Genomic DNA, 17,133 nt, shown 5'->3' with positions numbered 1-17,133 from the left:
TCACATGTTTTTCACCAACTTTCCCTTATCATAGGCCTTAATGATCTTTATCTTTACATCCCTGTCTAGAGCCTTCCTCACCTTCTTTTCTGGATTAGAACTTTCAGTGGCATGACTTCTTTTGCTAGACCTATTTTTGGGAGTCTATGAGTCCTGGTGTGGCGCTGCAGGATAAGTAATGGGCTGCTAACAGCAAGGTCAGTGATCCAAATCCACAGGTGCTCCTTGGAAACCCTATACAGGGTCACTATGAGTCAGAACTGACTTGATGGCACTTAATAACAACAGCAACACACAGTACAGTTACTATAGTTAGAGAAACTTGAGCAACAATAACTGATGCTTTCTATGGTAAAAAAAAAAAATCTGTAAGTGAACATCTGAGGAATATAACATCAGTCAATTAAGTTTTGCAACAGTGCATGTAGTACATAGTGCTAACAATGAGATGTAACAACAACAAAAAGTGGGCCTCATTGTAAGCCGAATATGTCCTAAATTGGGGCATACTTATATTTGGGCTCAAATCATAATGATAAAATTTAAATCTAAAGCTACCTTCTAAAATGCAATCTTTCCATAAGGCTACCTTTTGCCATCCTCTCTCCTTTATTGTGCTCAGAAACCTTTAACAACTCAGTATTTTTCCAAAAATAATCAAATCCAAGAAACCGTGCATTGAAAAGGGCCCTACATCTAGTCACCGCTCATTTCCTTGGAGTCCTGGTATGGCTGCCGCCTTAGGATCACACTCGACCTCAAGGTCAGTGTGAACTGCAAGGTTGGCAGTTCAAAGTCAACCTCTGCTACTCGGAAACTCTATACAGAGTTGCTATGAGTCCTAACCAACTTGAAGGCACTTAACAACAACACTAATTCCTTTAACTTAATTCATCTCCTCTTTCCTTCCCACATAAGCCATCTATTTCAACCAAACAAGGCTATTCTCTGATACCCAGATAGCCCTGTCTCTGAGACTTTAGTTGGGTTACATTGAGGTTCAGCATGTCCTCTTCCATTCTTGTTTTAATAAATATTTAAGAACTGATTAGAAATCTAGATTTGACTCAATGAAGGAGTGAAAAGTCTTTAGCAGTCCCAACGTTGATGGAATTAGAAAGCTCAGCTAGAAAAGAAAAGTTATCTTCTTTCAAAGTTACAATAGTTCCTGAATAGAAAAGGCCGTATCAATATCTGAGGTGCTCTGGTGGTGCAACAATTAAGTGCTTAACTGCTAAGTGAAAGGTTGACAGTTCAAACCTGCCTAGCAGTTCCATGGGAGAAAGACCCGACTATCTCTCCCATAAAGATTACAGCCCAGAAAACCCTATGGGGGCAGCTCACTTCTGTCACATGGGATATATCACATATGAGTCAAAAGTCAACTCGAGAACATCTAACTACAGCAAATCAATGCATAGAAGTCCCGGGTATTACAAATGGTTAAGTCCATTCCTTCTAACAGAGATTGTTGGTTCAAATCCACTCAGAGGCAACTTGCAAAAAAGGTCTGGTAATCTACTTCCAAAAAGTCATCCAATGAACACCCTACAGAGCACATTTTTATTCTGAACATGCGGAGTCGCCATAATTCAGGATCAATTCTATGTTCGCTGCTTTGGTCTTTGTTTTGTTTTATTTTTTTAGACAAAAACCCTGGGAAGTTGAGATTTATTAGTGTAAACTGATATAAATATGAGCATTTGCTTTATCACTGTGGTTTAAGTGCTATCTAGTCAGTTCCAACTCATAGTGACCCTGTATAGGGCTTCCGAGGAGCAGTTGATGGGTTTGAACTGCCAACTTTGTGGTTTACAGTCTAGTGTCAATCCTATAGCGACACACCAGGAGTCCTGCTTGGTCACAAGGATGTCCAAATCAGCATTGAAACCCCCAGAAGTAGCTTAGTTCAACTTCTAGGAGATGGAACAACACTCCTCTAGATACAATTTACTCTATGTCTCACTGACTATTAACACTAAAGTTTTTATTTCATTTACTTAAAATAAAATAAAAATAATTTCTTCAGGTGCTATAATAAGTGAAGTGCTAATAGAGTCCTTATGAATTCATTCTTTTCTTTTAGAAAAATTCCAGATTAATCTATGCAAGTTCTCCGGGGCTCTCTATTAATAAAACTTTAGTGGAACATGATGCAAAGGTGACACATGGAAAATTCCACTGTACCTTTATTTATCAAATGTACATCACTACCAATCAGAGAGGTTAGAAAGGAAAATAGATATGGCAATGGTAAAATGTTATTTGTTGTAACACTTATTGTTCTGAATGTTACAATGTGAAAAATGAATATTTTATAGAATTAGTAAAAAATGGGGTTGTCCCAGTTGTCATCAAGGAACACTCTTAAATGTGCAGTGGTCAGAGCCTACATTAAAACACCCTCAATTCCTTATGTAGGGGTCAGGACCCACTGTAAAGCACTTAACAACAACAACAACAACAACAACAACAAAATCCTTATCAGTCTTCCTTTAAAGTTAAACTCAATTGATATTCTTGTTATGGATCCAATTTTTAGAAAACAGTCTTTGTTGCTGTTGTTAAGTGCTGTTGAGTTGGTTCTGATTCACAGTGACCCTGTCTAGGCTTTCCAAGGAGCAGCTGGTGAGTTTGAACTGCCAATCTTGCAGTTCAAACCGACCTTTCAGTTCAGTGCATTAACCTGCAGCACCACAGAAAACAGCCTTAGCTGCTTCTAACCGCTTGGATATGACCTATATTTTCTGAGATAAATTAGAGTTGAAGTGTTATGTAAGACAATATAAAAAACAAGTTAGAATTTCTTTCCCGATAGGATGCTGGCATGCTTACAGTTATTATTTAATACATAAAGACAAAAAAGTAAGGTTCATTTTTGTGTACATTTTGACAATTTCCATTGAAAGAAAAACATCTGCAATCATAACTGAAATGTACCTAATATTAGATAGCAACTATCCATAACAGTTGTACTAATTAGTATATTCAGTAATTCCGAATGTAAATGAAACCCAAGGTACCATATTTAGGAAAGCAGGTCTTGGTAAGATGTTTGGTGTGCTACAATGTCAGGGATATTGTTTAAATTATTATTTTTAATTAATTGGTTTCTTTGTTTTTGTTTTTGATGTGGTATACTAGATTTCTCTTTGATCTACAAAAGAAATATATGACATTAACAAGTGTTATTTAATCTAAAACCAATGAATCACTGTGACATACTAAAAGTTCAATGTATTGTGAATCAGTGAAATAAAAACTTTTTAAAAGACAAAAGTGTACATAGATATTCACTGGCAAAATCTAATCTGCCAAGCTGTAATTATTTTAATGGTAAGAAAGATCATTGGGAGTACCAAGAATTGGAATATTGATAGCAGAATCAAAATAAAAAGCAAATGACTCACTTTAACTTGAGTGACTTCAAAAATAAATTCAAGTTAGGAACATCAGGTGTCATATAAAAAATGTTTGCCATTTTAAATAAGTTACTTCTCAAAACATGTAGCAAAAACAGTCTTTGCCCGAAATGTCAATAAACTGAACTCTAATTATATTTTATTGCTCTTGAGAAAAGTTTGTAGGTCTTTATCTGTCACAGCACCCCTGGATTGTAACCTCCTGGCCCTTCATTTATCTTCAGTCCTCACTGAGCATTTAATTATTAGAACTCTTTACTATGATCTTCATTTAACTTTAAGTAATTTGCAGAATGTCCTGGAATTTTTTTCTTCTCTTTCATTTTAGTTATTTTTCTTCCTTTTTTAATTGCATTTTCTTTTCATGTGGAATTTTTTGTAAAAGAAATTCTCTAAATAGTACCATATCTACAAACAAAAAAATGCTTGTATTCGATATTTTTCACAACAGAAATAATAAAGCTCCCCGGAAACCCTATACAGGGTCACTATGGATCGGAACTGACTCAATGGCACTTAACAACAACAACAAGAATCTATCTATGTAGCACTGTGGGTTAATGTACTGGACTGCAAAGTTGGTTTGAACGCAAGGTCAGAAAGATTCAAGCTCACCAGCTGCTCCTCAGAAACCCTATCCAGGGTAACTAAGGCTTGAACCAACTCAGAGGCACTTATCAACAACAAAGACTCTATTGTGTGTATGAAAGGAGAGAAGGTTAGCTCTCCACTTGATAAGGATTAAAGAAGCCCTTGGGCCTTGCAACATGCAGACAGTTAAGGCATTGCTACCTACTCTGTGGCATCTAGCCAAGATTTTTGGAGTAATGGGGTGGCTCTGGAGGATAAGCACTGGACTGTTCACTGCAAGGCTGATGGTTCAAACCGACCAGCTGATCCTCAGAAACCCTGTACAGGGTTGCTAGGAGTCAGAAGCAACTCAAGGGCCCTGAACTACAAGAACAAAAAGTATATTACTCTATTCTCCCAGAGAACCAAGTGTATCATTCTAGGCACCAATTAGTAAGCATTGGTTAACTTTCCATGTAAATATTTCCAAATAGACTACTATATATGCTTCATAATTAACTTATTTAAAGCAGTAGACTATAAGACAAGTTTAAAATCCGTTACAAATTGAGTTTAAAGTATGGATTTTAGTTCCCGATCGGCACTATAGCAAATTACCATAAACTTAGTGGATTTAAAACAACTCAGATTTATATTTTAGTTCTTCCTCTTCTGGTTTTTAAATGCTGTTGAGTGGATTCCAACTCATAGTGATCCTGGATAGGGTTTCTGAGGTGCAGCTGGTAAGCTTGAACCACCAACCTTATGGTTCAAACAGACCTTGCAGTCCAGCGCATTAACCAGCGGCGCCACACCAGGACCACAATATTATAGTTCTAGAGGTCAGAAATCCAAAATAGGCCTCAATGGGCTAAAATCAAGATGTCAACAGGGCTGAATTCCTTCTGGAAGCTCTACAGGAAACTCCATTTTCCAGTGTCTAGAGGCTACTCACATTCCTTGGCTTTTGACCACAGATCACTCTAACCTTTGCTTCAGCCATCATATCTCTTTCTCTTTGTCTGCCTCTTGCCTCCTTTCCCTTATGAGGGCTCTTGTGACTGCACTGGTCCCATCCAGATAATCCAAAATTATCTCCCTCATCCCAAATTCCGTAACTGAATCACACATACAAAAGTCCATTTTACCATATAATCACAGATGCAGGGTTAGAGTGTGGATATCTCTGAGGTCTATTGTTCTGCCCAATTAGTGGTCCAATACAGAATGCACATTCTGGATTTCTGGAAGATAAGATTATATTGATTATATAGGGAAAGTCATAAGTAACACTACCTAGGTCAAATAAATATGTCAGGGTGAATAAAGATGTGAACATAATGAAGTCATCATAATTTTGTTCCAAACCAAACCCAATGCTATTGAGTCGCTTCTGACTCATAGTGACCCTAAATCTTTAGGGGAACAAACAGCCTCATCTTTCTCCCATGGAGTGACTGTTAGATTTGAATCACTTACCTTGCAGTTAGCAGTCTATCCCACAAGTGCCATTGTTGTTGTTGTTGCTGTTAAGGGCTGTCGAGTCAGTTCTGACTCATAGCGACCCTGTATAGGGTTTCCTAGGGGCAGTTGGTAGGTTTGAACTGATGATCTTGCGGTTAGCATTCAGTGCTAATCCTACAGTGCCACACCAGGAGTCCACAGTGCCACTCGAGCTTCCTTAATTTGATTAAGGATATGAAAATTCAATATTTACGTAAAGAAAAAACATAACTTGAGCTACATCAAGACATCCAAGAAATGAGGAGCTATAGTGCTCAAAGTAGGTCTCTGGCAATATAAAGATGAGCACACATATTTCCCAAGAGCCTTGGTGGTGTAGTGAGTTAGACATTAGGCTGCTTACTGCATTTAGCAGTTGAAATCCACCAACTGCTGCACAGGAGAAAGGTGAAGTTTTGTGCTCCCGTAAAGATTTACAGCCTCAGAAACACTGCATGGGGTCTCCATGAGTTAGAACTGACAAGACTGCACACCACCACCACATATATTTCTAATTGACTTGTAAAGTTACTCTTACATAGAATTTTGAAAACTCTGTTGACTCCATTTTCCATTCACAGCCCCCAACCTCATAGCCCCATATTTCATATATACTAGAAATTTCTAATACCCTTAATTTCTAATATTTCATGTCTTCCTAAATTAGAATATATGTTGCAAATTCATTTCTTTGGTCTCTGGCATTGCCACCTTAATTGTTTACATTGATTATATTTCATTGGTTAATTGTAATATATATGAAAATGTTGAGAAACTAGAAATTATTTGCTCTCTTATTTGGCAGAAAAAGATCTAAATACTTTTTATTTTTCTGAGAAATATCCAAACTCACAAAATGACACACATATTTTTAGATGGGTAAGTACATGTTTTCTTGAACTGATTTGATAAATATATACCTCAGTTAAAATTCAGGCCCTCTTGCACTTCACTTCATCATTCATAGCAAAAAAAAAAAAAAAAAAAAAGTGACTAAGGATAATTCAAGGGAGTTATCTTATTAGTAGGAATTGTAGCTTTTTAAAATTAAATACTTGAGAAGGAGAACACTCTAACTTTAGAATTTTGAGTCTAATATATAATTCCCAGTACTTGTCTGTCAATTAGTTGTACTGTGGTGACTTGTGTGTTTCTGTGATGCTGAAAGCTATGCCACTGGTATTTTAAATAACAGCAGGGTCACCTATGGTGGACAGATTTCATCTGAGCTTCTAAATTAAGAAAGACTAGGAAAATAGGAGAGGCAGATTACTTCTGATTGGTTAGCCACTGAAGAATTTATGAATAGCAATGGAATGTAGTCAGATACAGTACCAGAAGTTGAAAACCTTATGAATAGTAGGAGAATACTGTCAGATTTAGGGCCGGAAGATGAGCCCCTCAGAATGGAAGGTACTCAAAGTGGGACTGAGGAAGAGCTGTCTCCTCAAAGTACAGTTGACTCTGATGATTTGAATGGAGAAAAGCTTTCCGGACCTTCATTTGCTGCTGGGGAAAACTCAAAATGAGGAGAAACAGCTGCAAATATCCATTAATGAAGTATGATTTTAGGAAAATTGGAAGTCATCGAAAATGAAATGGAATGCATAAAAATCGATACTATAAGCACTAATGAGGTGAAATGGACTGGTTTGGGCCATTTTGAATCTGACAGTCATATGGTTTACCATGGTCAAACGACAAATTCTAGAGGAATAGTATCACATTCATCATCAAAAAACATTTCAAGAACTGTCTTGAAGTACAATCCTACCTGTGATAAGATAATATGCATGCATCTACAAGGAAGACCAGTTAATTGTGCTATTATTCAAATTTACACACCAACCACTAAAGCCAGTGATGATGAAATTGAAGAATTCTACCACTTTTTCAGTCTGAAATTGATCAATCAAGATGTAATCAAGATGCATGCAATCAAGATGCATAGATAATTACTGGTGATTGGAAGTCGAAGGTTGGAAACAAGGAGGAAGGATCAGTAGTTGGAAAATAAGGCTTTGATGGCAGAAATGATGCTGGAGATGGCATGATGGAATTTTGACTATCAATGATTTATTCATTGCAAATACCTTTTTTTAAACAACATAAAAGACACATGGATGTCGCCAGATGTAATACACAAAAATAAAACTGACCACATTTGTGGGAGGAGAGGGTGAGAAATCTCAATACTATTATTCAAAAGCAGGCCAAGGGCAGACTGTAGAACAGATCATCAATTGCTCCTATGCAAGTTCAGGCTTAAGCTGAAGAAAATTAAAATAAGTCCATGAGGGACAAAATATGACCAAGAACATATCTTACATGAATTTAGAGACCATCTCAAGAACAGATTTGATGCATTAGACACTAATGACCGAAGACTAGAAGAGTTTTGGGATGCCATCAAGAAAATCATGCAGGTAGAAAACAAAAAAGATCATTAAAAAGAAAGGAGAGAAAGAAAAGACCAAAATGCATGTCAGCTCAAAGTAAAGAGAACTTAAAATACTCACTGATGAAGATCAAAGACTACAGCCTTCAGTATGGGTTGCACTTCAACGTAAATAAAACAAAAATGTTCATAACTGGACCAATAAATAACACCATAATAAATGGAGAAAAGAATGAAGTTGTCAAAGACTTCATTTTAATTGTATCCATTATCAACATTCATGGAAGCAGCACTCTAGAAATCAAATGACGTTTTGCACTAGGCAAATCTGCTGCATAAGACCTCTTTAAAGTGTTGAAGAGCAAAGATGTCAGTTTGAGGACTAAGGTGTGCCTGACCCAAGCCATGGTATTTTCAATAGCCTCATATACATGTGAAAGTTGGACAGTGAATAAGGAAGACCAGAGAAAAATTGATGCATTTGAGTCATGGTACTGGTGAACTACCATGCATTACTAGATGAACAAACAAATCTGTGTTGGAAAAAGTACAGCCAGAATGTTCCTTAGCAGCAAGGAGAGCCAGACTTGGTCTCTCATTCTTCAGACTTGTTATAGGAGGGACCAGTCCCAAGAGAAGGACGTCATGCTTGGTAAAGTGGATGTTGTCGTTGTTAAGTGCCGTCGGGTCGTTTCCAACTCATAGCTATCTTTATAGGATTTCCAAGGAACGGCTGGTGAGCTTAAAGCGCCAACCTTGAGGCTCAAACCGACCTTGCAGTCCAGCGCATTAACCCACAGCACCCCACCAGGATTCCTTGGTAAAGTGGAGGATCAGTGAAAAAGAGAAAGACTTCCAATGAGATGGACTGACACAGTGGCAGCACCATTGGGCTCAAGCATAACAACAATTGTGAGGCTAGTTCAGGCCTACGCAGTGTTTCATTCTGTTCTACGTAAGAGTCGGAAGTGACTCAAAGGCACCTCACAACAATAACAATAATTGTATTTTAGGCCTAAACTGTTGTTGTTAAGTGTCATTCAATCAGTTTTAACTCATAGCGACCTGTATAGGGTTTCTAAAGAGCTGCTGGTGGAACTGAATTGCTAATCTTGTGGTTAGCAATGCAGTGCTTATCCTTAAACACCAAGACTCCAGATCTAAAATATAGTTTAGATAATGTTAGCATTTTGGGGAGTCCTAGTGTGGTGCTATAGGAGAAACACTGGACTTCTAACCTCAAGGTCAGCAGTTCAAGCCCACCAACGGCTCCTTGGAAACCCTATACAGGGTAGCTATAAGCCCGAATAGACTGGATGGTACTTAACAACAACGTTGGCATTTATTTTTAAAAATGTGCTATAGACACGTTAAAAATGTAAACAATACATAAAGATAGTATGTCCCTATTGAAACTAATGTAAAGGGTCTTTTTTTCTTTTTGTATTAGTTTCATAGTGCTACCTTAAGAAAGTACCACACACTTGGGGGCTAAAATAACCTAAATTTATTACCTCACTTGTAGGCTACAAATTTATTACCTACTTTTGTAGGCTACAAGGTGAAAATCTAGCTGTTGTCGGGTCATGTTCTTTCTCTGAAGGCACTTTGTTGTTGTCAGGTGCCATTGATCGGCACCGACACATAGTGACCCTATGCACAACAGAATGAAACACTGCCTGGTCCTGGGCCAACCTCATAATCGTTGCAAAGTTTGAGCCCATTGCTACTACCACTATGCCAATCTGTCTCGCTGGAGGTCTTTCTCTTTTTTTCTGACCCTTCACTTTACCAGGAGGGACAGGTCCCTCCTGACAATATGTCCGAGGTATGAGAGAAAAAGTCTGGCCATCCTGGCCTCCAAGGTGCTCTCTGGCTGTACTTCTTTCAGCACAGATCTGTTGGTTCTTTTGGTACTGAAAATATTCTCCTCCAACACCATAACTCAAATGCATCATTTCTTCTACAGTCGTCCTTATTCACTGTCCAGCTTTCGCATGCATATGAGGTTGTTGAAAAAACCATGGCTTGGATCAGGCGCACCTTAGTCCTTAAGCTGACATCTTTGCTCTTCAACACTTTAAAAAGGTCTTGTGCAGCACATTTGCCTAATGCAAAATGTTGTTTGATTTCTTGACTGCTGCTTCCATGAGTGTAGATGGCTTGTCAGAGCAAAATGAAGTCTTTGACAATGTCTATCTTTCCACCAATTATATGGATGTTATTTATTGGTTCAGTGGTGAGGATTGTTGTTTTCTTTACATTGAGATGCAACCCACATAGAAGGGTGTGGTCTTTGATCTGAAGGCACTCGGAGGAATCTATTCCATGCCTTTCTCTTAGCTTCTGGTGTTGCTGGCAATCCTTGGCATTTCATGGATGGTGGGGGGGCATCAACCCAGGCTCTACCAATGTCCCCCTGTTTCTCTGTGTCTCTTCTTGTCTTTTTATAAGGAAAATAGTTATTGGATTAAGATCCATCTTAATTATCTAAACTTGACTAATTATATCTAAAATACTCCTGTTTCCAAATAAATTTATATTCTGAGGTTCCAGGAAGAAGGTGAATTTTGAAAGGATACAACCCAGTAAATGACTGAGATTTTGTTTGCTTGTTTGTTTTCATATCAAAGCATTTCAGTTTTAAAAAAGTGGAATTTTTTTCTCTATAGATTGAATCTCATTTTATTTATAGTTGCATGCTTTAACTGTCGTGTTGTTGTTGTTGTTGTTCTTGTTGTTAAGTGTCTTCGAATCGGTTCCGACCCATAGCGACCCTGCACAGGGTTTCTGAGGAGCAGATAGTGAGCTTGATCCGCTGATCTTGCAGTTCACAGGGACCTTGCAGTTCAGCGCATTAACCAATAGCACCACACTAATTTGAATGTCCTGCTGACAGATAGATTGCTTTCAAAGGTCACTATGAAAACAGCAATTTAATGGTCTTCCATTACTTTTGTTAGTGTACCTGCAGTATAATTGTATATCTGTACATTTACTTTTAAGTATTTGTGCAAAATTACCATTTAAAATGAGAGCATTCATTTATCTTCCTACCCAAAGTATATGAGAACACCTTATCCCTACCAACATTGAGTATTATAATTTTGTATAGAGTTAAATTAAATTTTTTAATCACAGATTTCTGAGTTTGGGGTTAGTTTGCAAATCCCTTTCTTATGTTAATGTTGTTGTTGTTAAATGACATCAAGTAGGCTCCAATGCTCTGGTGGTGTAGTGGTTAGGAGTCAGGCTGCTAACCTCAAGGTCAGCAGTTTGAATCTACCAAATATTCCACGAGAGAAAGATGAGGCTTTCTCATCCCTTAAAGATTTACAGTCTCGGAAACCCTACGCAGGGTCGCTATGAGTCGAAACCGACTCCACGGCACACCACCACCAAGGGTTTCCGAGGCAGCAAATCTTTGTGGCAGCAGAAAGCTTCATCTTACTCCTGCAGAGCTGCTGGTGGACTCAAACAGTCAACCTTGTGGTTTGCAGTCCAGTGTTTATTCTACAGGGCCATGCCTCTTACCTCATATATAAGTGTTGTTGTTGTTAAGTGCATAGAGTCGGTTCCGACTCATGGCAACCCCTTATATTTTTCTGTGGCTTTAAATCTTCAAGGGCACAGAAAGCCTCATTTTTCTCCAAAATCTTATGTCAATAATACATATAAAATTTACTCATGTTTCCTTTGGGTGCATTCATGGTTTCTTTTTTTTTATGTTTAAATGTTTGATGCAAATATAAATATAGTGTTTAAATTAGGATAGGGATCAATTTTTGAGAATTATAGGTGTAATGCTCCTTTGAAGCTATGATGGCGAGACTTTGTCTCAATACTTTGGACATATTATCAGGAGGGATCAGTCCCTGGAGACAGACATCATGCTTGGAAAAGTGGAGGGTCAGTGGAAAAAAGGAAGACCCCAAATGAGACAGATTAGTACAGTCTCTGCAAAATGGGCTCAAACATAGGAATGCTGGTAAGGGCACTGTTTCCTTCTGTTGTCGATAGGGTCACTGTGAGCTGGAACCAACTCGATAGTATATAACAACAAAGTCATTTGCTCCGATCTTCTTGTTGTTAAGTTCTATTCAGTCTGTTCCAACTCATAGCAACCCTGTATAAGGTTTCCAAAGAGCAGCTGGTATATTTGAACCACCAACCTTGAGGTTAGCTGTTGTTGTCGTTGTTAAGTGCCATCGAGTCGGTTCCAACCCATAGCGACTTTGAGTCCTGGTGTGGCGCTGTGGGATAATGTGCTGGACTGCAAGGTCGGTTTGAACCACAAGGTAGGCAGTTCAAATTCATCAGCCATGCCCCGGAAACCCTATACAGGGTCGCTCTGAGTCAAAACTGACTAAATGGCACTTAACAGCAACAACGTAACGTAGGGTTTCTGAAGAGCAGCTGATGAGTTTGAACCACAGACCTTGTGGTTCAAACCGACCTTGCTGTCCTGTACATTATCATTCAGCACGACTCTAGGCTCCATTTCCTCCAAGAGCATTTATTAAACATGCTATCTTTTCTGCTATAAATTGACATGCTATCTTTTTTGTGGTGATGGTGAACTTTATGTCCTCCCATCAGCCTTCCCTTTACTCCACCACCAAAAAATAAACAAACTACTGATTTTCCATGTGATGCCTTTCAAAGTTCTTAAGTTTAACCTTGTATCTCTGTCCCCAAAGGCTGTTTAGCCTTAGTTGTATATTTAAATGGATTCAAATCTTAGTGCCAATGGTTTTTCAAGACTTCCTGACAGATTATTGGTAAACAGACTATATCATCGACCTATTTGTTTGCTTGTTTATTTGGTTTTTCTCTATAAAAAAGGATCATGGATTCCTCCCTGTTTAAGAAAGTCTGTTACCTTGACACTGGAATGACAATTGGGTTGTCACATTTTATTTCACAGACACAAGAGGGTAAGTAAAAATGTATGCCACAAAATTATAGAAACTTTATTAAGCAAAAAATATCAAACTGAAATTATTGTTTCACACATATCTTCCATTTAAGTCTGCACACTTTTTAAAAAAAGTTTTAAATAGTTTACATGGGAGAACATCAATTTTACACTCATCCTATCGCATTTCATTTCATCACAATGATTACAATCCCTTCTGTGCATCATCATTCAACAGTATTTGCTTCTATTCCTGTTTTGTTTTTTTTTTTTTTTTGGGGGGGGGGGTCGGGAGATATACTAGATCTGTACATTTCTGAAGGTGGTGTTTCCATCTCTCTAACCCTTTGTGGCACTCTAGGATAAGTATTGGACTTCTAACAACCAGGTTGGTGGTTCAAACCCCCAGCTGCTCCTCAGAAACCCTATACAGGGTCCCTATAAGTTGGTACTGACTCGATGGCACTTAGCATCAACAACAGCCCTTCCCCAAAGTATTCTGCACTCTTCCAATTTATACCACGTCAAAATGGCATTTGGGGTATCCACTGCCATCAAGTGGATTATACCCAATAAAACTGCTCTTATAGGGTTTCTCAGTATGTAAATCTTTATGGGAACAGCAGCTTCACCCTTTTCCCATGAAGCAGATGGTGGGTTTGAACCACTGACCTTGTGGTTAGCAGTCCAGTACCTGTACTACAATGCCACACCAGGACTCCTTTGACATTCTAGAGGGACTCGAATCATGTTCTTTTTAAATATTCTTCAAGTTTTGGGAATAAAATATGTCAAATGGGCAAGATCAGGACTGAAAGTGGATGGGATAAGGTTTCCCAATGAAATTCTCATAGGACAGCCCTTGCTAACCTGTAAGAATAAGCAGATGTATTGTTGGGATAGGAAAAACAAAATGTACTTGATGCAACTTTCTTTTTTCCCCTATGTGTTTCACAACTTTCTTAAAATTTCTTCAAATAAGTTCCTGTTATCATGCTGTTCTTTGAGAAAATCTGTCAAGATGACCCCTTTCATTTGTTCTGTTCATATTTTTCTTAGGATATTGTACATATTGGTCTACATAGTCCTTTCTCTTTATTTCAAAACCAACTATTTTCAATTAAATGTTTGATTTCTGTTTTCTGATCCATTTATTTGTCATCCTTCAGATATACTAATTATTATTTTCCCGGGATTCTGTCCCACATAACAGAGTCCTGGTGTGGCGCTATAGGATAAGCACTGGACTGCAAACCATTTCAAGGTCAGTAGTTCAAACCTACCAGTTATTCCTTGGAAACCCTATACAGGTTCACCATGAGTTGGAACAGACTTGACTGTACTTAACCACAACAATCCTGCATAACAATGATCTTCTAAGAACATTTTAAAAAATGTTTATTTTGAGATAATTATAGATTCAAAACAAGTTGCAAAGGTAGTATGCTGTTGTTAATGTGCCGTTGAGTCGACTCCAACTCATAGAGGGTTTCCGAGGCTGTAAATCTTTACGGGAGCAGGAAGCCTCATCTTCCGCGGAACAGCTGGCAGTTTTGAACGGCTGACCTTGCAGTTCACAGCCCGATTCATAACCACTATGCTACCAGAGCTCCTTAAAGGTAGTATAGAGAGGTCCCATATACCCTTCACTTTGTTTCCCCAAATAATAACATCTTACAGAATTACAGTATGATATCAAACCAAGAATCTGATAGTGATATAATATATGTGTATATTGTATTTTCACACAAATAACACGCACATTCTAAGTTCGTTTGCCAACTACTTCCTCCCTTAGGGAAATATTTTCTTATGTCACTATGCCAATTTCTTTCTTATATGTTACTATAAAACAATTAGCATAGCAACCTCCCAGGAGAGGGAGTTGTAGACAAAGTTACTTAGAAGACATCATTTTATTAACCTTTGTAGATTTGTGTAACCACCACCACAATCAGGATTTGTTGTTGTTGTTAAGTGCCATCGAGTTGGTTCCAGCTCATAGCAAAGATGTATAGGGTTTCTGAGGCTGTAAATCTTTATAGGAACAGAGGGCCTCATCTTTCTCCCATGGAACCCCATGCCACCTGCATGAAAGTGCTCAGCTTTCTTGCTCTGTGGGTTGGCTCCCAGATAGTCTGGTGTCTGCCTACTGATTCTGCTGCTGCAGTTTCTCTGTTGCTTCTTCTCACCATCTGTGCCCTCTCTGGTGTGGCAGCCCTCCTCACTTCCTTCTGAGTCCTCATCAGAATTGCCTTTGACATCCGTAATTCCACCAACAGTCTTTTCTAGTCAATCTAAGCTTTTACTACTAGGTAGTTTAGTACTCTTACAACCTCTGCTTATGATCCAATTCCAAAACTGCTTTCACATTTTAGGTTATCTGTTAGAGCAGCACCCCCACTCCTGATACCAAATTCGGTCTTTGTTGTCTACTGCTGCTATAATAGAAATATCACAAGTGGATGACTTTAACAAACAGAAATGTATTCTCTTACAGTTTAGGAGGACAGAAGTCCAGATTTAGAGCACCGGCTCTGGAGAAATGTCCTTGTCTCCTCTTGGAATCTGTAGGCCCAGCATTCCTTGGCAATCTCCATGTGTCTTGGTATCAATCTTTCCCCGGATCTAGGAGTTTCTCAGTGCAGGGACCTCAGGTCCTAAGGGTGCACACCATTCTCTGCTCTTCTTTCTTGGAAGCAGTAAGGTCCCCCTTGATGCACAAAGTTTTTGATGAAACATAATTTATGAGATCATATTATCTTTTTGTTAATTTTATTATGATTAGGGAAGGTGTACAATCAAACTTTACTTGATATTCTTGACTTTCATAGTCATGATTCCTTTCACTAGTCTTTCTTTAACTCAAAAGAGACTAAGTCAATTTTTTAAATGAGTCAGTCTCTCTTCAGCAGATTAGCAGCTCTAAGAAGTGTTGTGTGAGAGAATTTTTCTTATGTTTTAAATTGTGCCTTTAAGACCATGTGGAGCCTTGGAAATGTTGCTTCAGATAGAGACAATCACCTTAAGTTCTATTGGTCTGCGTATTATCAACCCATTTCCAGTGGAGGTAAAATTGATGAAATTGGTCAGAATAAATTATCTGATATTTGGAAATAAGAAAAAAAGATTATTGGGTTTGGCTTTCTATGATGTGGTTTGTTTTACGCCTCTACAAAGTATGGGTTAACTTGTAGATTTTTATCTGGTAGCGATTTAAAGAATTATTTTCCAGTGGATCAGATAACCCTCCAAAGGTTAATAACAGATAACCCCCAAACGTTGATGCTTTATTGGACTTTGATCAGTTTTGTATCTAACCCAGAATCCAACTCTATCCTTTCTTCGCTAAATTTTCAATATGCCTAACTTTTCAAATGCTCTTTGGATTTTTAAAACACTTATTGGTTTCTACATTAATTAATGAGTTAAATAGTCTTTGACATTGCCTATTGCTTTTGATTCCTGATTTTATTATATTGAAAACATTTTGATGGCTGTTAATTTCAGTGGTTTCACTGAGACGTCCAAGTGGGCTCACCTAATGGAGCCAAGTCAACTATACCTGAATCCAAAGTAGCAATAGATCGTTCACTTTGCTGACTCATGTTCTTTAAGTTATTTGTTTATTTCCTCCTTTCTATTGATTTTGTCTCTTTGTATTTGTTTTCATTTTGCATTCAGTTGATAGGTTATTGTTTACTTGTGGAAGCAAAAACTGGAGATTGGGTTTTATGGTGGTATCTTTCAGATGAATGATGAAAATCGAGTTTCTGTTGCGTGAGAGATAACAGAAACTATGATTTTTTAATCCCCTCCCTGCTTTTGGGGGGTCTTATGGCACTGTAGGAAAAGCACTAGGCTAACTGCAAAGTTGGTGGTTCAAATCTACCAGTCGTTCCTTGGAAACCCCTATACAAAGTGCTATGAGACAGAACTGATTCTATGTCACTCAACAACAACAACATTTACAAGTCTGATCAATAAAAAGTTTTGTTTTCATTAAAAAGGAAAAAAGAAATTCTTTTCGATTTGAACTAGACACTTTTTGTGTTTAATGTTCACCTGGGGTTGAAAGTATAGAACAGTAACTATAGGTTATTTGTCTCTGCATTTGTACTTGGAAAAAGAACTTTACCTCTCATTTTGTCAGCATGAAATGTTTTTCTACTTCCATTTGATTACTAATTGGTTAGGTTATTAAGTCCCTTAAAGGGGTTCTGTTCTGATTTGTTTACAGAGATAAATAAACTTGCGTATAAATCTACGAAAATCACAGAGCTAATTAAAAAGACTGACGTAATAGTTCTAAATGGGCTATA

Source organism: Chrysochloris asiatica, unplaced genomic scaffold (genome assembly GCF_000296735.1).
Source record: "Chrysochloris asiatica unplaced genomic scaffold, ChrAsi1.0 scaffold00018, whole genome shotgun sequence".
NCBI classification, from domain to species: Eukaryota; Metazoa; Chordata; class Mammalia; order Afrosoricida; family Chrysochloridae; genus Chrysochloris; species Chrysochloris asiatica.
Note: the sequence above shows the minus strand (reverse complement) of the source record.